General features: G+C 32.8%; 1 long non-coding RNA gene across 1 annotated transcript in view; it reads right to left on the bottom strand.

The window, feature by feature from the left end:
* Window positions 1-21,980, bottom strand: part of LOC135193711 (uncharacterized) — a 109,080-nt gene extending 87,100 nt beyond the window's left edge. Inside the window, exon 1 of the long non-coding RNA XR_010309393.1 lies at window positions 21,911-21,980. This is a non-coding gene — a long non-coding RNA (uncharacterized LOC135193711). The remainder of the gene's footprint in view (window positions 1-21,910) is intronic.
* Window positions 21,981-25,466: the final 3,486 nt, after the last annotated feature.

A 25,466-nucleotide genomic window follows, 5' to 3' on the forward strand; every position in this document is an offset into this window, starting at 1 on the left:
CGTGAAAGGATTAAACTAGACATTTTTAAACAGACACCTGTTCATTATTTTTGTTACGTTAAGCCATTTGGTTTAATTAATATCCAAATCAAATCTCGACAAATGCTTAAAAGTATGTCGTTTGATAAAATAATTGTAAGTATAATTTATTTAAGCAATAAAGCTCGTCGCAGCTTAACTCTCTACATATTATTATATATTAAAATTATGTTCTAGGTATTACATAATATTCATTGTATCGTTTAAAAAATTAAGCACACTTAAAGCGTAATTTTTCTTTTAAAATATTGAGGGCTGTAAGTTGTGCTATTACTGAATATTTCACTGATACATGTAAACGAGTTTTAATTAAACCGGAAATAATTAAAAAAATTACACCAAAAGTCAAAGAGAATGGCGTACGAAACGGTATCTTACAAACAAAAACAATAGAACATCGTTGTTTGAAATGTGAAACTTACTCTTCCGAAAAATATTCTCAAATAACATTATATCCTCAGCGTATATGTAATACTTACGAAGAAATCCAGGAGTTTTGTGACACGTGACTCTTAATTACAAATTTAACGCTCTTTGTCTCCCCAGGCGTCGATTCAAATGGCTCTCAGAGTAAGAAGTCGTGACGTCACGGCCTATAAATCATATTTAATCGTTGGGGATAATACTCGCCTGCAATGTAATTTCGTAGCATTGTTCGTTATTACACGCTTGAGCTCGGTTCAAAGCAAATTTACAAAATCCTAAGCTAACGTATGGAGATATGTTGGAGGCACTGATTACATAATTCAACATGTTATTTGAGCAATCTTTGATAGGGGAAGCGTACCCTTGAGATATAAAACAAAAGGATGATTCAAATTTCTGTATCTAATAGAAACGCTTATAGAAGTAAAAATAAATAATTAGAGTTTTTTGTGATTAGTCATTGGTTGATGGCAGCTAATGATGCGATATTCGACCAATTGTCAATCATTATTTAATCAGATAAGTCAATATTAGTCAGAGTCGGAACAAGTAAATCTAACTATACACGTAATTTTTAATTAATTCTATAAAGTATTATTGCTATTAATCTAACTTTATATTAATTTAATGACAATATGACAATATATCGCAAGTTAGTCATTTGAATTTTCTAAAAACCTTCTATCACCTCTTTCTCTCTACTAAACTCAATGTTAAATTAATCTTAAACACTCATTTGAAAAATGAACATTTTCAGAGTCTGAAATAAATAACTTATCATATTTACATTTAGTTTAGTAATAATTACTAACTAAAATTCTATTTATAATTTTTTGTTAATCATTATAATTATTTTTAACTTCATATTCGAAACCAATAAAACACAAGTAAAACACTAGTAACGCCATCTACCTTTTATATGTGGTACTAGTAGCACAAACAGCCGCATAAATTCAAATAGCAACATCGAACTGTCCATACTAAATAAAGCTTCCGTAGCAGACGAGGTAATAACTTAAAGTTTGATTTACATTAAATATAAAACTGGTTATTTTTTTTCTTTTAAATTTTAATTTAATTTGTAACAAAAGACATCGCTGTATTCAATCTAATATAATTCAAACCGTATCATTATATTTTTTATTTATTTTATATGGCAAATGTGTCAAACAGTCAGGAGGCTCACCTGATGGAATGTGACTACCACCGCCATGGTCATCTGCAATACCGGAAGTCTTGCAGATGCGTTGGCCTTTAAGAAATGAGTACATAGGCTCTTTTTCTTGAAGGAAGCAAATAAATACGTATTTAAAATACTGTTATTAAAACCAATTGTAGAGTCTAATAACGCAGAGATAATGAAGTTACTTTAACTTTTTAGTACCTATTTTGGGATAATTTCAATTGTATTATTTAAATTTAACATTAATATAACATTAAAATGAATTTCAAAGAAATTCTGCCACATTTGTATCCACCAACCCGCATCGGAGCAGCGTGGTAGAATATGCTCCAAACCGTCTCAAAGGGAGAGGAGGCCTTAGCCCAGCAGTGGGAAATTTACAGGCCGTCACTGTCACAAGTTAAATTAATGCACATATTACATTGACTTCGCTATAAAGACTGATTAAATTAAAATGGTTGAAAAAAATGGTGGCTAACAGTTGGCTTCTAAGTACACACACACTATTAAAATAGTATTTCGTTTGGCGAGAGTCAAGCCTAGTGTATCAACACACCAAGATAATAATGTTGGCTAGCTTTTAGTTCTTTTGTAGTACGACTCTTTCTAGGCCTAAAAATAATCTAAGGTAAAAATGATGAGCGCCATCTATTGATACTTTTGCAAGATAAACTTAACAGTCGCCTCGTGTAAGAGCTGTGTTATGTAACATAATATTATATAATTGTGCTCTAACTTGATAGATGGGTAAACCACTCTATCCGAGTACAAGGAACTTGTCATGTTGTATATATTACATGCCATGGCGGACAATGCATCGCAATGTCGGAAGATTATATTAATAATATTATGATCTAAAATTTTACAGTTTCATAATAAAATCGAAAAGCATAAATTTAATAAGCATTTCTGATTTTAAAAATTTTTCGTAAAATTTAAAGTTGAATTTTAGTGCAACGCTTACGTGTAGCGCTTTACAGAATCGTTTTTGTTTTAATTAATTTTCAATATTACGTGTCAATCACGTCACATGTTTACTTATTATTTAGAAATAAATACCCAATATCTACTTATGTATATTACAACCATTGAATGCTACGAATGTTTACGTAACTCAATTTTGTTTTTTATATTTAATGTAAAGATCTTTTTTAACCGACTTCAACATTGGAAATTTTATAGTAAATATATGTCTTGAGAACCTTTTATATTATATAAAATTGTATAATGTAATTTACTTCCAAAGTTTATGTTTTATTTTTTAGAACAACCATTTTTTTAGAATACCTAAATTCTAGTTTGTTTTCAAAACGATTTTTTTTTCTGCTTATATCATAGCCTACTTTCTAATAAAAAACTAAATTATGCATAAGAAATATCATTTTACACTTTCATAAGTAAAATATTATTAATGTAAACTTTTACATCAAAGTTCCAGGCGATTTTTAAAATATACGTTTATACAACTATTCAAAAGAGTTCTAAAATTATATATTTAACTATCACGTTCGCAGAAATAAAATGCATGAAAGATATCCAGACGTAATTTGCCCGAGCCTCTATAAATAACTACGCACTATTATTACAAGGGCCTTAATCAAAAGATAACATCTTAACACTGGCGAGACTTACTCGGATCAGTTCCAGAATACTGGTTTTCAATTTCTTTGTTTTGTGGTAAAAGTGTTGATATCTTGATCATATTTGATTCTTATATTTTATTTTGTAGAATGTAGTAGTAGCGTCTTTGTAAAATTATAATACGAATAATTATAACACAAACTCTAAATCAATATTATGTTTATTTTATTAAATTTTTTGAATCTTTGTTTTTTAAATATGGACATCGAAAACTTAAAATTTTCAGATAAAGGAAAAAGAGTTTATATAGCTCAGAGACCAAGAAGTTATCAATTAATATACGGTTCGTCATATTCATCAATTTTACTAATTTTTATCGATAGTTAAGTACTAAAACGGTCACAAACTATTGCTGCATAGTTATGTCAAAGTACTTTATTATATATAATATCATTTGTCCTGGCAACACCTTCACTTAAATTAATAAAATTTACCGTTTTTATAATATTTAAATACTCTAAAATATTCGTTGTAGTCTCGCTTCTAAGAACGAACGAAGAGAAAGTGATTCAATTATCTGAAATTCTGGTAAAAGAAATTCGTCGAAATAAGTTTAAAATATCAATACATTAAATCCAAAATATCAACCTCAAATAAAAAACCAATATTAATCTTAAAATAGGTTGCTTAAATATGTATCCCGTACTTACAAACTTTGTATCCATAATCTTCGAAAAGTTTTAAAAGTCGTTTCGAACTTCGTGGACTGCATAAACAAATACCTAAATATTATAAAAACCTTTGGCTTTTTCAAGGAAAATATTAAAGTTTAATATGACCTTTAAAAATAAGGTCCTATCTTATCACGAGTTTCTATACCACCATTTAGAGGTTTGATCAAAATTTTATTACGTACTTAGAAATATCCAATTTTAAATTGCAGTTCATATTATATTAGTTGTTTCCACCCACACAAATATACAGCGTGGTTTATTTTTAAGCCCATTTGATTTAGTTAGGAAAAAGGCTTAAGTGAGTGGGACAATGTAATTACAAAAATACAAATTAAATTACAGCCTGTATACATATGTCCCATTACTGGACAAGGGCCTCCTCTCATCTGACAAGAAGCCTTGACGACTGATTCATCCCCTTGATGCAGATTTCTTGCCATATTATAAAGGAAGTATTTTCCTGATAGTATTATCCTTTGTTGCCTTTATAATTTCGAAGAGGAGATGCCTGACGTATTGTGATGGGATGAGTCCCTACTTAGGAACTAATTCACGCAATATGAATGGAATACAGATTGACTCTATTCATGGGTAATACTTTTTGGTACGTGACAATGTCGTTGAATTTAAAGATTGTATCAATATGAACACGTGCATCGTATACAACAATTTATAAAGAAACAGTGCAATCGAAATTCTACTCAAACAAACACGCAATTCTTTATAGAAAAATAATGATATTCGTTGATGTACTTTAATTATTATGCTGAAACATTAGCAGAAATTAATATGTTTTTTATGTATGGGTTAAATTATAACCCTGGAACTCGATCGTATTACTATTTACTGGGTTCAATATATCCCAGACATACTTAAAAAGTTTCATCAATATTGGTTCAGCAGCGTAGGAGGAAATCGGTGATATAGAAACGTAGAGAAGAATTAGATACAATGGTATATTCGGGTTTGACTTATCAAAAACTTCATAAAATAAAAGTGTATGGAACAAAGTTCGCGTGATTTGGTTTTGTCTGATATTTTCGCAGCAGTATATAATAGAAAATAGTTAGTAAAAGTGTAATGTAGGTAGACAAAGAAAACGATTTTTAAGACATTTTCTGCCTCGCACAACTACTCTGTGGAACCAGCTTTCGCCGGCGGTTTTTCCGAACCGATACGACTTGGGAACCTTCAAGAAAAGAGCGTACTCTTTCCTGAAAGGCCGGCAACGCACCTGCAAGCCCCCCGGTGTTGCAGATGTCCATGGGCGGTGGTAGTCACTTTCCATCAGGTGAGCCTCCTGCTCGTTTGCCACCAATAACATAAAAAAAAAAAAAAATACTCATGCGATCGACAGCGGTTGGCGCGCGGAGCTCCCATTCAATTCGTGAATACAACAGGTGCAACTTTGTCGATACGTCAGGTGAAATAATAATAAATAAAAAATGATCGATGGGCCCAAACCCGTTCTCTATAAGGCACTCTTAGATTTAGAAACACGTAACCAAATTATACGTACATATTATAAATTATAATGTCATGAAACCGAGAGATCATACAACGGTGCCATTAACGTGAGACGTTCTTTAGAATTCTTTGGATTTGTTCCAAGGTCACTAATGATTAGAAACGAAAGTCTGAATTTTATATCTGTCATCATTAATTAGGCTTAAGCTTATCCTTTAAAATCCAAAAATACTTTATAGACATTCTTAGTGTCACTCAGGTTTGTCATGAGATTCTTGAAGTATTAATTGTTTAAAATAAAATGTTGAAGTTCATACATCAAATTTTATACCTATTTGAGATTGACGAAGCTATCGGTGCTTAATTAAAGTATAAGTGAAATAGTAAGAAAATTATATTATTCATTAAGAGTCATTGCTTAAACGTAAACTTAAAGACATTGCTGAATTTAAATTCAAATATTTCTCATAACTTCGTTAAAAATGTATACCATTTACATTAGCAGCCTGTAAATTTCCCACTGCTGGGCTAAGGCCTCCTCTCCCTTTGAGGAGAAGGTATGGAGCATATTCTACCACGCTGCTCCAATGCGGGTTGGTGGAATACACATGTGGCAGAATTTCGTTGAAATTAGACACATGCAGGTTTCCTCACGATGTTTTCCTTCAACGCCGAGCACGAGATGAATTATAAACACAAATTAAGCACATGAAAATTCAGTAGTGCCTGCCTGGGCTTGAACCCGAAATCATCGGTTAAGATGCATGCGTTCTAACCACTGGGCCATCTCGGCTGCCAAATTTTTGTTAAAATGTATACCATTTCAATAAAAACAAAAAAATTATAGTAAGGGGTTTTCCAATAGGAACTTGACAATTTTGAATTTAGATTTTGAACTAACCTTTTCACTTAACATCGAACTGTCACTGTCACAGTTTATTCAGTAGACATAACGTTTTCATCATGGTGAAGTACACGAAGGAACAACGTCTGCAAATCATAAAAAAATACTACAGAAATTTAGTGTCGGTGGCCGCTACTTTAAGAGCGTTAACTCCGATTTTCGTCGTAATTCTCGCCCTAGTAGACAGGCAGTAACAAATTTAGTGAAAAAGTTTCAGTCTACATGTTCGTTGTGTGATGTTGCCGTGACAGTGAGACGACGGGTTGGTCGAAGTGTCGAAAATGTCGCTGCCGTTGAAACGTCTGTAGCAAATGAACCAAATCAGTCAATTCCACGGCGTTCTCAAGAGTTGGGCATCGCCAAGACTACTTTATGGCGAATTTTGCGTAAGGATATTGCTTTACACAAGACAGGCTCACTCAAGAATTGAAGCCGATGGACCATTCGAAGCGACGTACGTTCTCCGATTGGGCTCTGGAAAGGATGCGCCAAGATGATCAATTTCATCGCAAAATCATCTTCAGTGACGAAGCTCATTTCTGGCTCAATGGCTTTGTCAATAAACAAAATATGCGGTATTGGGCGCGTGAAAATCCACATGTGCTTAATGAAAAACCACTTCATCCACAAAAGATAACCGTTTGGTGCGGTTTGCATGCCGGCGTCGTCATAGGCTCATATTTTTTCGTTGATGATAGTGGTCGCCACGTTACTGTGAATGGTGATCGTTATCGCGCCATGATTATTGATTAATTTTGGCCCGAATTGGAATATATGGACTTGAACAGAATGTGGTTTCAACAAGACGGCGCCACAAGCCACACAGCACACGCTACAATCGATTTATTGAAGAACAAGTTGGATGAGCGTGTTATCTCAAGAAATGGACCAGTCGATTGGCCGCCTCGTTCGTGCGATTTAACGCCTCTAGATTTTTTTCTTTGAGTCTACATCAAGTCTTTGGTCTATGCTAATAAGCTGACGACGTTGGAAGAGCTCAAAGCCAACATTGAACACGAAATAGCAGCCGTTTCGGCCGAAATGTGTGTCATGGAAAATTGGGTCCAACGAATCGACCGCTGCAAACGTGCCCGCGGTGGCCATATGAGCAAAGTCCAGTTCCATGCATAAATGTATTGAATGTATTTCAACCCGATTATAAAGTTTTTGAAATATCTTAAATGGTTTTCATTTTATTTTGAAAAAAAGTTGTCAAGTCCTTATTGGAAAACCCGTATAAAACCTTTAAATGACCCAACCAGGGTATTTCCGCCTATAAAATAAAAATATTCGAATTAAATTTTTCCACACAATCTAGCCAACAGGAGTATATTAATATTTATCGGAAACGTGTAGCTTTTATTGTTAGAGAAAATATTATTTACGTATTAACGCCACCTAAAAAAAAACTATTCATTACCTACATTGTCACATTTGCAGAATATGTTTTCCTGCGGTTACGTTTATACGTAAGTACCGAGAAAATTAAATACACAATACTGAGAAACATATGTTGTTTCAGAACAATGTTCATAAGATGCGGATACAAGTCAAATCAAAGGAACTATCCACATGTCGATTTAAAGTCAAACTTTACCAAGACTATCCTTGACTAAACAAGTCGAAACATCTGACTGAGGTAGCAATCCCACTAACAAACAAAAGCCGATTTAAAGTGAAGGAACGAAACCATTCAATCGATAACTTTACCGATCGTTATCACGTTGAATGTATGAACCCAAAATAAACGGCAGCATGCATCAATCAACACGAGTGAGTTTAATGAACCACAGCTTTAATATCGGTTGCTTTTGTAATAAACGTGAGATACGAGCGAAAACAAATAGCCGTGTATCATTGATGAGCATAAATAATATGGGTTGGACGAAGGATATAAAATACGAAGTGTAAGTGAAAAGTTTTTCCGCTTTAAATATGAATTCCATCTTTCCTCTTCGATATTAATGAGCGTTTTTTTTTTTTTTTTACAATATTACTCGAAAGCGGTAGGAATTTTATACGATTGTTGAAAAAGGAATCTGGTTCTAGATGATGATTCTTCTCTGTTGTATGTCCTAGGTAGCTTCGGGTTTGATCTTAAAGAGGCTTAAATTAATATAAGTCAGCCTATTTGAAGCTTTTTGGGCCCTTTTTGCCTAAATACTACGGAATAAAAAGAAACGCTTAATAATTCAGAGAATAATATCTACTGTCAAAATATATTTGTAATGTTATACGTATTTACAATAAAATAATTAGATGTTAAATTAAGCACATATATTTATTTAAGATAATTGTGATTACACTTATAAATTCAAGGTCATCCTTTCGTAGCGATTTGCTTCCTCATTTCTTAAGCGTACTGCCAAGATGTGGACTGGCGTCTTCATATCCTGAGAATTATAATCTACGTATCTTCAAGCCGAGATTCAATAGGCATACTCTAGACAAGCGCGTTTCATCGAGTATGATGTTAGGCAAGAGTAAGGCTACTAGTTAATAAAAACTTCAAGGCGACCTCTTTGGAAACAAATAACATTTTAATATTAGCAAAAGAATAAAAAAAAATCCAAATAATATTATTTTGATATTTAAGTAAAAGTATTAAGGATATTATTCATTTTCTCCTCTCAAACTTATGTTATCCCGGAAATAACTTTGCGTAGAGATCAACAATCTCTGCATCTTCTACCGTATTTTTCACGTTGAATTGTTTGGATTAATCCCGTCTGTTGAATTTCACCTGTGGATATCGTGTCAAAATTCCAAGTTTCACTAGCACCACTTCGATGTCCGAAGATCCAAAACAGCGCGAATCTGCCTTGCACAAGCACACTGTGGAACCAGCTTTCGTCTGCCGTTTTTCCGAACCGATTCGGCTTGGGAGCCTTCAAGAGCGAACATATTTCTTAGAAGCCGGCAACGCACCTCCTCCCGGTGTTGCAGATGTCCATGGGTGGTGGTAGGTAAAAAAAACAATCTTACCTCGTTCTTTAAAACTGGTCATAAAAATAAATATTAGTATAGTTTGTATTTCATATATATGTATGTCATATTAAACAGACCATCAACTATGATATCGTGTGCCGACTTGAAAGGAGAGTTAGCCAGTGTAATTGCAGACAAGGGACATAAAATCTTCACTCCCAAGGTCATATAAAAAATGCTTAATACTTATTACAACGCCAACGTATAGAGGCGGAAGTGGCCAATTTGTCATTGGCTGGCCCATTTGCGAGTTCACCTACCTATAACATAAAAATAAAAAAAATATTTATAAATCACTAACTTTCACATTAAAACTGTTATGTAACCTTCAACTAATAAAATTAGTAGTATTGATACAGCAATTTAGTTATACTCCGAGAGGAAATAGCGCAACATAAGTCATACTTATCTAAAGCTAATTGGGACAAAATAATCTTAAGAAATTAATGCCAGTAGCAATCGATTATATTACCTTTCAAATAAGTGTTCGTTATAACCGTTATCATATACCGCTTCGTATTAACTACCCAGAGTCAGTTTTATGAGGTACCTTTTTAATTTGTACGTGTACCTATTCGTTTAAATATTCATATTATGCGCACTTAGTCAATGTATGACCTATTCTATTATTCTTACCAAATAAGGAGTAGCGACAATTAAACAACTTTGACTTGTATTTGAATATCATTAGTTACATTGAATATCACCATGCACCTTATGCAATTGAATGTTTTTTTTAAATCTAAATGTCAAATTTAGTTTTATTATTATGCATTAAATAATTAAGCTGTGGTATTCACAGTGGATTTATAATATAAGAAAGAACAACATATAGTGCATAATATAGCAGAGCTATTAGCAGATTGGATGGAACATTTTATATGTTCTGGGTTTGTTTATCTGTACTCTTGTATTGTAATAGGGTTATAAGATGAAACGAGGTCAATGACATAATGTTCACATGACATTATAACGTTGTTTTAAATCAATGCGTTATTCATATCGAAACGTAGAATTCTCACGCATTGGCAATGTTCCAATATTGTTTATATTGACACGTCATCTCCATTACATAGAAAGATATTGAGCATTGATAAATTTAGAATTTATTGTTCATGTATAGTCAACTTAGAATCAAGATGAGAATATTATATTTATAGACAGATGGAACACCCAAACGAACACCTAAAATTATGTGTGATTGTCTAAGACAAATCAAACAAACTTATCAGTTTTTAGGGTTCCATACCCAAAGGGTAAAAAGGGACCCTTTTTACTATTACTGAGACTCCGCGTTCTGACCGTCTGTCCGTCTATCACCAAGCTGTATCTCCAGAACCGTGATAGTTAGACACTTGAATTTTTTATAGATGATGTATTTCTGTTACCGCAATAACAATACTAAAAACCGAATAAAATAAACATTTAAGAATCCAACAGACATGATTTTTTGCCGTTTTTATTGATAGAACCCTTCGTACTCGTGTCCGACACGAACTTTGCCAGTTTTTTGTTATTAATATGAATATTAAGTTTGATTAAAAAAATCTACAGGCATTGTGTGAGAACTTGCAGAAGACACTGAATTTCAAAATAATAACATGTTAGTATGTCAGTGCGGAGAGTGAGCTGGCTAAAGTGAGCCAGCTTTATTGTAGATACAAGCAAATTAAAGACAATTTATAGCTTTCAGAACAGACGCGAGACAAGCAATATATTGTATTGTTATGTTAGTACGGCGAGTGAGCTAGCCAAAGTATGACAACGTAATCACGCGAACAAATATCACAGCGAATTATAGTCAATTTATAGCGTTCAGAAGACAGATGGCCAAGCAACGGTAATAATATGGTCAGTATGGAGAATAAGCTAGTCAATGTGAGAAATTACAGGAGTATGAGATATCACAGCTTACACTACTACTGTAATTTTCAAGATATTTCTTGATGTGTTCATTTCCGTAAGCTACTCTTAAATAATAATATGATTGTTGAACGATTAACAATCACTCAACAAAGAAATATGTTAACATAATTATGATAAATATGTTGTCTTTTTCTACACTCTGTATAATATATCATAAAAGTAAGGAATGAAGCTATCTGAAAATCGGCTATCATGGGCATGTTATGTGGAGGAATGAGGACCATGTTGTGATAAAGGTTTTGAGAATGGATGTGGATGGATATAGAGGTAGGGGACGACCAAAGAAACGATGGGTGAATTGTGTGAAAGACGATATGGTTAGAAAGAATGTTACTTGTGAGACGATGTCAGACAGAGAATGGAAGAAGAAGACATGCTGCGCCGACCCCAAGTAAAATTGGGATAAGGGCAGGAGGATGATGATGTTTAATATATCATCTGCATTTAGTTTAATAAAATAAGTTGCACTAAAAAAAATTTAATAATCACAGTTTATTGGCGCAATAGGCAAATATTACAGAAGTAAGCTTATGTAAATGAATTTACAAAATAATTATGACTATAATTAAATATTACTATTACCTAAGTACCCTAATTATAAGTGGTTTGACATTTTACAAATTTAATTGGTAGTTGAAATTAAAAATTTTCATTTAAATTGTTTTAGAATAACATTAATATTATTCAACAGTACATATACGTGTGACCTTAAACTAAATAAAAGTGCTCGTAGGAGTTTTTTTAGAAAAATAAAAACTAAAGAAAATATTTTAAGTTCATAATATGTTAGATCACGATCTCTTAGACTATTTTCTAACTCAGTCCTAGCTTAAGGAGCAGAAATAGAGCCGGAATTGAAAATCTTGCCAAAAAATAAATATACGCAACTTTATAAGTAAATCAGCGTGCAAAGTTTGTAATAGAAATGCAGTTGCAACGGGCTATTCCCGGATCGATATTGTGTAATTCTTAAATTAGTGACCATGTAATTTATTACGCCGACCCAGATTTAACGACAGCTGATAAATACAGCGCACACGGCTCTGGAATCTTAAGATTGATAATTTTAAACTTTTCGATGCTTTACATACACGTTCATCTTTAATGCGTTTTTAAGATAATTTTATATTGATGTATTATAACACGTCTGTGAAACACTTATGAGATTATTATTGAGATGTTAAAAGTTATTTTGTGCAGGAAATAAAGGTTATTTGAGAATGAATAATTATACTACCTGCACGAATTTACTACAGAAAAATACCAACAGTTATGAGCACTTGGGTAATTTCCACTTACATTTTATATATATTTTCGACGTTTTATCGTTTAATGATCCTCTAAACCAATTACAATTGCTTGTAAAACTATAAAATGAATTTTTGGATTATATTCTATGTACTAATAATTTAGCAAAAGTAGACTAAAATAACACATCTAGTTCTAATACTCGTAACAAATTTTGTAAACATATAAATGACAATATTCACTATTACACGATAAACATCAAATAATTTATTGAGACTTCTCGTGACTGTAACCGCCTCTTACATTGGCTTGTTAGTGTATTATAAAACATCGACAACTTAATTTCGAATGATTTATATTCAAACGGTCAGTATCTAAAATGCGGAGCATGCTAAACTCTTTTTAAATCACATATATTAGCAAGGAATTCTGGATCTGAACAGGAGATAAATTAACTTTAAAAAAATTGCATCATCACTTTTTCATTGTTTCTGTGAGGAATAATTTTTAAAACAAATAATTGAACTACGAAGGCTTTATTGTAGTACACAAAAATATATTCACAAGCAAGTACATAGACCATATGTGATACTTTTCCATGTAGCTGCGTAAAAGATACTTTTTATTTCAAGAGTACAAATTGAAAACCTTTGTTTTTTTTATGTTATAGGGGGCAAACGAGCAGGAGGCTCTTTTTTGAAGGTTCCCAAGTCGTATCGGTTCGGAAAAACCGGCGAAAGGTTCCACAGAGTGGTTGTGCGAGGCAGAAAATGTCTTAAAAATCGCGCTATTGTGGATTTTCGGACATCTGAGTGATGCAGGTGAAATTTAGAATTTTGACGAGATGTCCGAAGGTGAAATTCAGCTGCCGGGATTAATCCAAACAATTCCTCGGAACATTCCCCATGGAAGATTCGGTAGAAAATGCACAGTGATCCAACATCTCTACGCAGAGCCAAAGGATCGGGCAGATCAGAAAGGGCTTGATCGTCGATAATTCGAGCTGCTCTACGTTGGATATGGTCAAATGGAAGGAGCTGGTACTGGGGAGCACCCGCCTAGAGGTGAGAATACTCCATGTGAGGCCGAATTTGTGCCTTGTATAGTCTTAGGCGATGGGCCGACGTGAAATACTGTCTTGCCTTGCTGAGCACACCGAGCTTTTTTGATGCCAATTTGGCTTTGCCTTCCAATTGACCGCGGAACTGAACGAGGCTCGAAATATCAACGCCAAGTATTCCGATACTAGCTGTGGCGGCTTACGGAATGTTCTCAAATCGTGGAGATACGACGAATGGTGTTTTTTTGGTGGTTAACGCGCAAACTTGCGTCTTTTTGAGGTTGAAGTGGACTAGGATTAGCCGGCCCCAGTTCGAGACTTTGTTTAACGAAGACTCGATTTCAGACACAAGTTTGTTCCGGTTTTCTTCGACGTTCTACGTCGTACGTCTACGGTACTGTCGTCTGCATAGCAGTGAATGTTACTGATTTGCAACAAGTCATTGATATGCAGAAGAAACAGAGTAGATGATAGAACGCAGCCTTGTGGAACACCAGCATTGACGAATTTTTGGTGGGAGCATGCACCGTCGACAACGACCTTGATGCTCCGATTTGCCAAAAAGCTGGTAATCCAATTGCATAATTTCCCGGGAAGCTCATAGGAAGGAAACTTCGAAAGAAGCGCTTTGTGCCACACGCGATCGAAGGCCTTCGCTATGTCCAGACTGGCTGCTAATGCCTTACCCTTGCTCTCAACTGCTTCCGCCCATTTATGAGAAAAGTAAACTAGAAGATCACCGGCTGAGCGACCCCGACGGAAACCGTACTGGCGGTCACTAATCAGCTGGTACTCCTCTAGATACTGCAGGAGCTGGCAGTTTACAATGGACTCCATTACCTTGGAGCCAACCCAAGGTAATGGAGTCCATTGTAAAAGGGGGTGATGGCTATAGGCCTATAATTGGACGGGTCTTAGTGGTTACCCTTTTTAGGAATCGGATGCACCAAAGCAGTCTTCCAGGAGATCGGGACGACGCCTACTGCGTAGGATTGCCGGAAAAGAGGCGTTAAGATCGGTGCCAACTAGGGAGCACATGTCCGTAGTACGATTGGAGGGATGCCATCGGGTCCACTCGACTTATGAATGTCCAAGGAAAGAAGTGCTTTACGAACTGCACTTTGCCGGAATTTAACCTCCGGCGTCATGGTATCACATCTTCATCATTTTTATTTTTGATTATAATACGTCTCATTCTTTCTCGTTCTCGTGAAATCATCGTGAGAAAACCTACATGTTTTAAATGAAAATCTGCCACATATATTTTGATTGGAGCAGCATCGAAGCATCTCAAAGCTCAAAACTCTAAAGGTTATATTTGATTTTTTTTGGACAAATCAGATACAACAAGCTTACAAGGACGGCAACTGTTATGTGAACTGCTGCCGAAAAGGTGACCGCGATAATTCTGCCTAGACTTCCGCCTGAAAGAAGAATTCCTATTTCCGATCTTAAAATAATATTTTTCAATTTGGCTTTGATGTCGCACCATATTTTCACTCATCCCGGAAACTATTAAATTAAGTTAATATCAATTTCGTCGGCGGACTTTTAAAGTTCCCTCCAGGGCCTACGGTTACAATTAATTTATTTGGGCCGATGTTTAATAACAAGACGCAATATATCATCGTTACGGCAATAAAAAAACTTGTTTTTATAACGCATTCAACGTAATAAACATTGCCTAATACAATGCATATGAATTAATATTTCAATTATTTTAAATTAATTGAACTAACATAACTCGAAATGACCCAATGGCTAGAAAACATAAATCTGAAGATTTTGTACATATAAAACCAGATGAGTGTCACTGAATTTTCATGTGCTAAACCTTTGAATTTGTGCAGCACTTCTGGGTACTAGTCATTCTTTATATATTCTACTATCAAAAAGCAATACTTGACATAACATCTTAGTTCCCAAGGGAGGTGGTGCATTGGAAATATAAAAAACGGATAATTTTTCTTAGGGCGCCACTCTTTATGGGCGGTGGTAAACACTTACCATCAGGTGGCCCAACTGCCTGTTTGCCTACAAATATTACGAAAAAAGCAAAATCCCGGATGTGTTAGGTGTTGGATGAATTTCTTCCACTGATATATTTATCGGCCAAAACTGGAGGAGTGTCGCTAAACACGCTCCAAGCCTTTACAAGAAAGGAGGCCTTTGCCCAATAGTAAATCAACAATAAATTATAAATTAAAATATTTACTTTCATATCTATTTATTCAGTATTATGCTTTCATTTATTGATATTTTTCTGAACGTGATAAATATCCACTTAACTACGTTAGCGAGAGAGGTATCCTAATTGTTTTAATAAATTAAATAATACTCTGGATTCGCTGTTTTTTTTTTTTGTGTAAATAATTATCTTATACAAATACGTTGATGACGCTATACCAGAAATATCCACGCACATACCAGCAACAACTCTTAAAAGCTACAATTAGCTTGAATTGAACCTCTAAAACATATCATAGAAGATCAAATAAAAAACTAACAATAAAAAAATATAGTATATTGGTATAAATCAGTACAGAACGCACGAAACGCAAATACTTCCTATATTCTAAATCACTTCCAATATACTTTATATATGGATGAATAATTTATTGGAATTGCGTTATTGAGTTCTCATAACTGAACATTCGGTGATAGGCCATTTTGATACGTATATCCTATAAATTTTATAATTGTTATATTAAATGTTGCAAATCGCATTCTATCATTTTACGCTCATGTTCTGCGGTAAATTTGGAGTTTATTCTTACAATAAAGTTCAACAGTAAACATCTCATTGTTAGGTAAATACTCAAATCAACGATAAACTGCGGGTTGTCGGACGAAATGCGGAAGAATATATTTCAGATATTTTCCTTTGCCCGACTTTGAACCGACGATCTGCGATTTCAAGGTATAGAAAAGAAACGCAATCTATCTAATGGACCATCCAAGCTCATCTATACGTATAAAGTTATATTCGCTTATCAGATGCGTGTATTGTTATTTAAATAATTGCCTACACGAATCCCGAGCAATACAATTGTACTTGAAAGTTCATAATAATATCACGCATGTATGGCACGACGTAATAAAGACTCAAATCTCAAAGAACTAACCACACATATATTTTTTTTCAATAATCGTACACACATTATTTTGTAATAGTATTCGCCCAGCGTTTGAAATTCGATCATAATAACTTCTAGCAACTAGTCCAAACGACATGCTATACTAACATGATCGATAGAAAATCGCGTTCTTTTTTATTTAAACTATCAATAGGCATCAAATAAAAAAATAAAATCCCTTATAAAACATAAAAATAAAAAGTTCTAAACTTTATTAATTGAATATAAAATATGCTGAATATTTTATTCGCCTATCTATGTGTATATACTAAAATGTTAAACCAAGCTCTGCATGCCTCTTTGCATGCAATATATTGTGCCACACCTAAGTGTATCTTTATATAACAAATATATTAAATATTACATGATAAAATAACTTTCCAATTATATAAGTATGCAACGACACCCTTATCGTTAACGGATATATGAAATCTTTATTTAAAATAGGAAGGAATTTTATATTAAATTGTTAAATTAAATAACCGTTTAAGTCGCCAATAGATATCGGTGATGTAAACAGTATATTGTCAATGTAGCACCAAAATTGAGAACTTTATATATACATATATATGACGTCGCGTTTATAATAAATATTTTTTCATAGTTTGATTATTTTTAATGGCGTTTGTGTTTTTTGTGATCAATTGTTTGTATCCGGACTGATAACTGTTGTGATTTTTATGATAAGAAATTGTTGATTTGTAATCGAATATTTAAGTTAAGAGCGGGTAGTGCCGAATAGGGTAGTCTGTCGAAAGAACGTGCTGACAACTGATTCATTCAAATCACCGTCACTGCCTCGTGCGACCTCTAACCTATTGGTTCTCAATCTAAGTTAATCAACCTAACGTAATACTATATTTTGTTTATTCGTACTGGAAAATTTGATAGGACCTTCTGATGATCCGACTTGTATATCATGAATGACGAACGGGTGATTACTTATTGGCATATAAAACGTATTACTCGGTGGTCGGTTTTTTGCAAACCCGTCTGGGTAGGTTAGTACTAACCCTATTAATTGCTATTTTTTTTTCTAATCCTAATACATTTATATATAATGTTCATAATAGGCCGCTCGTCAGCCTGACGCCTGGAAATGTTTTGATACTGGATTCTTTCATTAGTATATCTCGACTATCAATATTAAAACAGACTAATTTTACTAGAAAAATGTCGTACTACCCACGAATTTAGATAACACGCTCAAATTTAAGTACTGGATCCACTCGGCTTTATTTCCATTAAACTTTCGATTAATTATAGGATAAGAATCCCATTACTTAGCGATAACAGAACGCATTTAAAAAATATGTCAACTTTAAATAATTAGATGTGTACCAATATCTGTAAAATATAATCAATGTGTGGATTAATTGCTTAGTCCGGATGGTCTTTACAATTTAATTGGATTATACTATTAAATAAAATCTTTATATTGATGAAATATTATATACATATTTGAATTTTTTGTTCTTTTATCTTGTATTTAATCATAGTAATATTAAGTAATGAGGTTTGATTGTATATTGATGTATTGTATACCTTCGACGATACAGTTTATTATAAGAATCAATGGTAACGTCGTATTTACGTATTTATAGATACGTTAATGACTTTCATGTCTAAAGAAAATGACATCAATTCGATCAACAAATAACATAGTCATTTTAATTCTGATTTGTTACTTAATGAATTATACCCGGACAAATCGAGAGCATTGAACTAACTGCAGTCTGTGATGGAAGTGGTTTTGCGTAAAAAAAAATCTTAGAAAAACATAGAAAAAAAATTGCACTAAATTTCGGTCTACAGATGTAAATGTAAATATTTATTTAAATAACATAGTGTTGTTTACAATACCTGTATGTTATTTAAATACATTTATATGTTATATTATAACCCTCATAAAACACAAATAATAAGTAATTGTTAGATAAATACATTTCAAGAATAAGCTTCTATCTTCATAATAAGATCAAGAAACTTCAGAGTGCAAATTTAATTTGCCATTAGTACGAATACTGTGCACTAAATTTCAACTAAATGTGGTTTTAAAACGAATTGCTCATTTTAATCCAGATATAACAAAGGAGGTTAAATAAAAACTCTTTTTAATATCATCAATAAATATTAACACTAAATGCCAGAGCATGCGAAACATACTGGCTGACTAAATTCATTTATACCTTTTTATCGTCTTAAAAAATAAAATAAGCCACAGTTGTACTCGTGCGAGGTTGTCGCATAAAAAAGTTACCTATTAGCTATGGAGTACTTTATTTATTGTTTTTTTTTTAATTATATTCTTCGGAACCACTAGAATATCCTGTGTGATATATGAAGAGTTTCGGAAGCCCAAAATCACACACACAGATGCCGCAAATAATATCTGTATTTTAGTATAACAGTACGTTTTTTGTATCTATAAACCTATAAAATTTCTTATATATAATAATATTCCATTTAATCCGCATTACAAAATTATATACATTAATATATTACACGTAATAATCATATACAATTATATCTCATTTATTATTTACACGTGTAATGTTTTGGTTAATAAATATTATAGTATATCTTTAATTAACTTCAATTGTCTTTTACTTCAACTCGAAATTCATCACAGAACACGATCGTGCAATGTCAAAAAGTGATATGCGACATTTTTAATAATAACGATTATAGTCTTTAAATGATATACTTCAAAGTAGCGTATCGCTTAAATCAGCTAATAACATCTTACGAATTAGATATGAAGTAAAATAAAGAGCACTGCCGAATCCATAGTAAGAATGATAGTGATAGTCCATATAATGTTATAAGCACCGATCGAGCCTATTTTGCATAGATATTAAAACTCCGCAGCGCAAGTGATAGAACGCTGATCGAATAAATCAAGTGATAGAATGCTTTCATTTACGGCTTCAAAATCCATTAATATTTAATGATGACGTATTTGAACGCTTACTCAAAAGCATTTCTCTCCGATTAATTGGAAATATTATACGTCTATTTATAGAAGGTACTTCGAGTTCACATATCAGTCAAACACTATATGTTTGGCTTCTGTCTCGTTAGCAACTAGCTAAATCTGACTGGGAATGAACCCAGGACCTTGAGTTCAAACCAGTAAGAAATTATTTGTTTTTTTTTTGTGTCACGTACTCAACAGCAACCTGAAGTTTGAAAGTTGGTAATAAAACTCCTAAAACCGTTGTTCCCGGGCCTGAACTCTCTCCGTTCGTGACAGATTACCGTCCCGTCGGATTATATTACGAGACTAAGGCAATAGAAAGTACGCCTGTGTTAACGCACACACTCAAGCATATATATATGTATATGATGTCTGCTGTATATCTTGCTATTCTCTGTTGAAAAAATTCATCCGGAGGACATCCCAAATATTATAAATGAAAATAAATTTGAAGAAACATGTGTATACATAAGGATGCAGAGACTGCAATTGAAACATTGAAATGTTAGGATTTTAGAGTGGATTGATTAACGACTCTATAATGAGTTGATGTCCGAATTGGAAAACTTAACAGCTTGATCTTGGTCGAGTACAGATCGCGTTTCTGTAACTGTTAGCTGTTGAATTGTATTTAAACAATTGCTCTGATATGTTGATATAACTGAAGAAAAATCTGAATACATACATACATTTGAATGCAACTGAAAAATGATAAAACAATTAAAAAATAATATTTAAACGAAACGCATTCACCGATAATAAATATTAATATATATTATATATATAAATATTATTATGTATAGTCCATAAATAATAAGAACTTATGAGATACACACAGGCTTATTTATTAAATGCTCCGAATTAGTCAAATTATAAAAACATAATCGGATTACGTACTGCTGGAGTCCGCAAAACCCGCGGGACATCAGCCGGCAAGCTCTCGACCCAAACCCTTAGTCGCAAGACCATGTATCTTGTCACAGGTATAGTGGATGAAACTTATAATTAACTCCATTAAAGTCTTGCTGAGCTAAAGTCTAGTTCTGTGCGCCAAATCTATTGTACCAGATAGTAGAGGACTGTCTAAAATATAAAATAAAAAAACAATTTAAGAAATCTAAAGTCTACATAATTACTACCTGGGTAATATTTTTATAAATTTACCTATATAATATATTTGCAAATTAGAAGGTATGTGTGACAATTATCAAAATACTCCAATGGTTTTACAACTCCTTATATATATAGTAAGTCTTGTACACTAAAAACTCCTTGCCTTATGCTTAAGTGTAGTAGAATATTGTAAACATCACTATGAACTTTGTAAATTTATTAGCAATGAACGAAAAAAAAAAATGGCTGATAGAGCGTACATGATGGTCCGGGTAAATATTCACATATTCTAAGATGTTATGTCCCATGTGCCTTTAATTACAAAGGCTCATTCGCCCTTAAAATCGGAACACAACAATACTAAGTATTATTTTTAGCGGTATTATATACGATGAATGAGTGGTACCCAGCCAGCCGGGCTTACACAAATCCCGTCAAGTAAATAAAAGAAGCAGATATTTTACGCATCACCGTTAAATAAAAAAAAAAAATTATTATAAGGTTTATTATTAAACAAAATATACAAACGTCTGAGGGAATTTATCACTTTAGATAATTGCCTACTACAAATCTAATTATATAACAAAGCTAAGATCATTTTATTCGATAATATTCTAAAATCTAATCAAATCTCAACTGAATAAGTACTTTCGAACTACTAGACAACCAATTACGTCTCAAAAGTTTTAGAGGTCTTTCAGTCGTTACGAGAAATTAAGCTAAGAAAGTTTTATCGTTAAACATGATATTAAACTTGGTACAATAAAAAATTAACTAACTTCAATAATTGCAATGGACGTTCTTGTATAATCATTTAAAGTAATATTCCAATGACAATTGCCTAGAACCAAGATAGCGCTGCGGGTAGAATACGCGAATCTAAGCCGAAAGTTGCTGGTTCAAACCGAGATAAGAATTTTCTTATTTTTTTTTATTTACGAATTATCTCCGCACTATATAAGATATAAAGGACACTATCGCGAGACTCACTTTTAAATGCATATTTGACAACATCACATACATTACTCTGATCCCAATATAAGTAGCTAAAGCACTTGTGTTATGGAAAATAAGAAGTAACGACGGAACCACATACACCCAGACCCAAGACAACAAACTAATACCTTTTTCTACATCGACTCGGCCGGGAATCGAACCCGGGACCTCGGAGTGGAGTACCCATGAAAACCGGTGTACACACTACTCGGCCACGGAGGTCATCGTACTTTTGTATTTACAAACTCGCATTGATATAGCTAAATAAGCTCCAAGTACTCTCCTCAAAAAATATCCGGGACGTATTTCACCGTAAGATATTTTACGTATAATAAAGTATGATATTGCAATGAATATTTTAAAATATTAATAGCAATAAATATCACACTTTAGTATCAAATCACGGTTAACTATAAAGAGACAAACATAAACAAGTCCAGACAGATAATATATAGTATACTTATATATTTATATATATATATTGTTATGAGCCGAGATGGCCCAGTGGTTAGAACGCGTGCATTTTAAGCGATGATTTCGAGCTCAAACCCCGGCAAGCACCACTGAATTTTCATGTGCTTAATGTGTTTATAATTCGTTTCGAGCTCGGCGGTGAAGGAAAACATCGAGAGGAAACCTGCATGTGTCTAATTTCAACGAAATTCTGCCACATGTGTATTCCACCAACTCGCATTGGAGCAGCGTGGTGGAATATACTACAAAAACCTTCTCCTCAAAGGGAGAGGAGGCCTTAGTCCAGCAGTGGGAAATTTACAGGCTGTTAATGTATGTAATGGTTATAAAATTATAAATTAATTTGTCTATTACAAAAATAGTTGAGTTAAATAACACAAAAGACAACTATTGGCTAAAATCGCACGATCAAACCATGATGTTTTAAGATTGACACACAAATAAAAGTGTGACCATCATGACTGGCAGATGTGAGACTAGTAAACATTTATTGAAAGAACTTACAGCGTAATGTAATTACAAACATAATCATATGAAAATCAAAATATTCTTTCGAATCGTCATGTTACAGTGGCGAATTGAATGCAAAGCTAGATTTAGTAAATAAAACATTCTTTTCGAATAATTATATAAGTCTAATGCAAATAAGTATAAAATTTACGCGCCTCGCACATAAAACAACGGCGGAGTGTGGGCATGAAAAAAGGGCCTATAAAAGGAAGCGTTATGCCGATTACCTCTAAGATGAGCTTATATATGTTTCATCTCAAAAGGTTCTTAATAAAAACAACACTTTTACATAAAACTGATCATGGTACGTTAAGTTCCCACCTAAAATTGAAACAAAAATTAGTTTTAAAATTATTTATTGCTTAACAATATTTTTATTAGTACCTCGCATATTACAAAATATATCCCACTGTTGGACTAAGAATTTTTCTCGTTTTGAGGAGACAATTATTATTTCACATTGACATTAAATTTTTTGTATGAATTTGTCTAAGCTCCTACACACATAGACACAAAAACACACAACGTGCAACACAAGCGCGCATGATTGGACGCACACAGAGGCACATATATATGCACACATACAAATAATTACACGTATACACGTAACCTATATATTACGATATTATTATTCATAATCGAAGTTACTTTACTTTAAAGTGAAATATAAATTTAACTTTTAAAATACACATGATTAATTTACAGTACCATCTCATCGTATTTAACAGAGCTATATTTTTTTATACAACAAAAACAATAGAATATATATGTGTATAATATATATATATAAGAGTAATAATATTTTCGTACTATATTTTTATTATATTTGAAAACAAATAAAAAGTAATTATTTCTATAGTGTAACTAAACACCAATTACTTTATTTTATAACCGTACCAAAGCAAATATAACACTTGCAAATATAGGAGTACCTTTTCAATTTGCACATTTACATAAAACAATCAAATAATGTCACAATCTACGCTAACAACGCAAATGTCTAGTCTAATATCTGCGTCTGTCGTCAAAGGAGTTCTCAAGACCGGCTCGAATGTGAAATGGCACTCAGCCAGCTCTGTATCATTATCAGTATTGCTCAGTGTTTAAGAGGACTACAAGAGCTAAGTGCCCTTGAGAATCGCACGCACACACTTACAAAATCGACAAAAACGGCAAGCCCGTGAACTAATGGTTAAGCAAGGTAACGAGGTTACGTCCAAATATTCTAATAGATGGCACCAAACCGAGCGAAGTAAGATCAATCATAAATCTCATAAAAAATAGATAGGACAACAGAATTGTTTTTATTTCTTTCGATGTTAGTTAACAAATGATTATAAAATAAAACTGATTCAATTATACTTACAATATTTTTATTTATATTTTGTATACAATAAAATAGACAGTTCGTTTTAACCTATTTCTTCTTTTATTTATATTATTATACCACAATAAGTTCTTATACTAAATATTAAAACATACCAATTTTTAACATTTTATAAAAGTTTGATTATCTATTTATATAATAAAATCGTAAGTGTTAGAATTATTGAATGTATATAAGTTTAGTTATAATTTGTTAAAAGATATTTTTTTGAGGTAATTTTGTGATTTTTTTCAATCGTACTAAATTAATTACATCGTGTTTTCAAAATAACAAATAACTAGCATGTATCCTGAAGATTATTATGTATTTTTTTCATTTGTTTTACTGCATTAGATCATATACTTTTTTGCATTATAAAACTTGCATTTAGCTCATGTAGTCCCCTTAATTGAATATTAATTTCAGTGCGCTTGCCAGCAAATAAATTGAATCAAGTTGTATTATGTTATTTAAATTGGTGAGATCTTGGTAATTATTGTTCTTTAACGATTTTATGTAGAATTTAAATGTGCGTAGGATCGAAACATATTTTCCGGGAAAAAAAAAAATATATTTAAAGATTCATTTCATTTAACCGTTTCGTTTAAATTTATTTATTTACAACAGCTTGAAGTACTGATGATATAATCTTAATCATATTTTTATTATTAAAAATTTAATAATAAATATTATAAATTGTGATTTGAAATGTCCTTAAACTAAAAATGAGTTTATTATATCCTTATTTTATGGCTTCTATGCCTATTCTTTTAAATAATGTAATCAATTTTTTAACCTTTATAAAATGTATAGATCTTTTGAGGATGATTTTGATCCTCAGTGATAGGGGCAGAAATGCGCGAATGGCTCGTGTTTTCGTCTATGGCTTTGTGCCCTTTTTATAGAAAGAAACGCCGCTGTAAAAGGAAGCAGGCTCGTATTTTGATCTTAGCTTTTATCCCTATAGACATTAATCATGAACAAATCATACACTGTACGTTCGGTAGCTCTCTGACACTTAGATTGTATTTCTCTTATAAGATTTTTATACATACGCGTGAAATTTATACAATTATTTTACGTAAAACCTAGTACATAAGTTGTCTGCCAGGGGCACGACACGTTTCTCCGTACATTTTGTATTGACCACGATAATTCGACGGTTAAATTTCTTACCTAATCTAGTATTGATAAAATAATCAAAGTCAAAAATCTTTATTCAATATAGAAGTGTTTACACTTGCTTATTGATAGTCAAAAATCTACCACCGGTTCGGAATTTAATACCTCGGACCTGAGAAAAACCGGCGAAAGAAACTTTTTTTTCCATTTTG

The sequence above is a fragment of the Vanessa tameamea genome, chromosome 16 (genome assembly GCF_037043105.1).
Source record: "Vanessa tameamea isolate UH-Manoa-2023 chromosome 16, ilVanTame1 primary haplotype, whole genome shotgun sequence".
Taxonomy (NCBI): Eukaryota; Metazoa; Arthropoda; class Insecta; order Lepidoptera; family Nymphalidae; genus Vanessa; species Vanessa tameamea.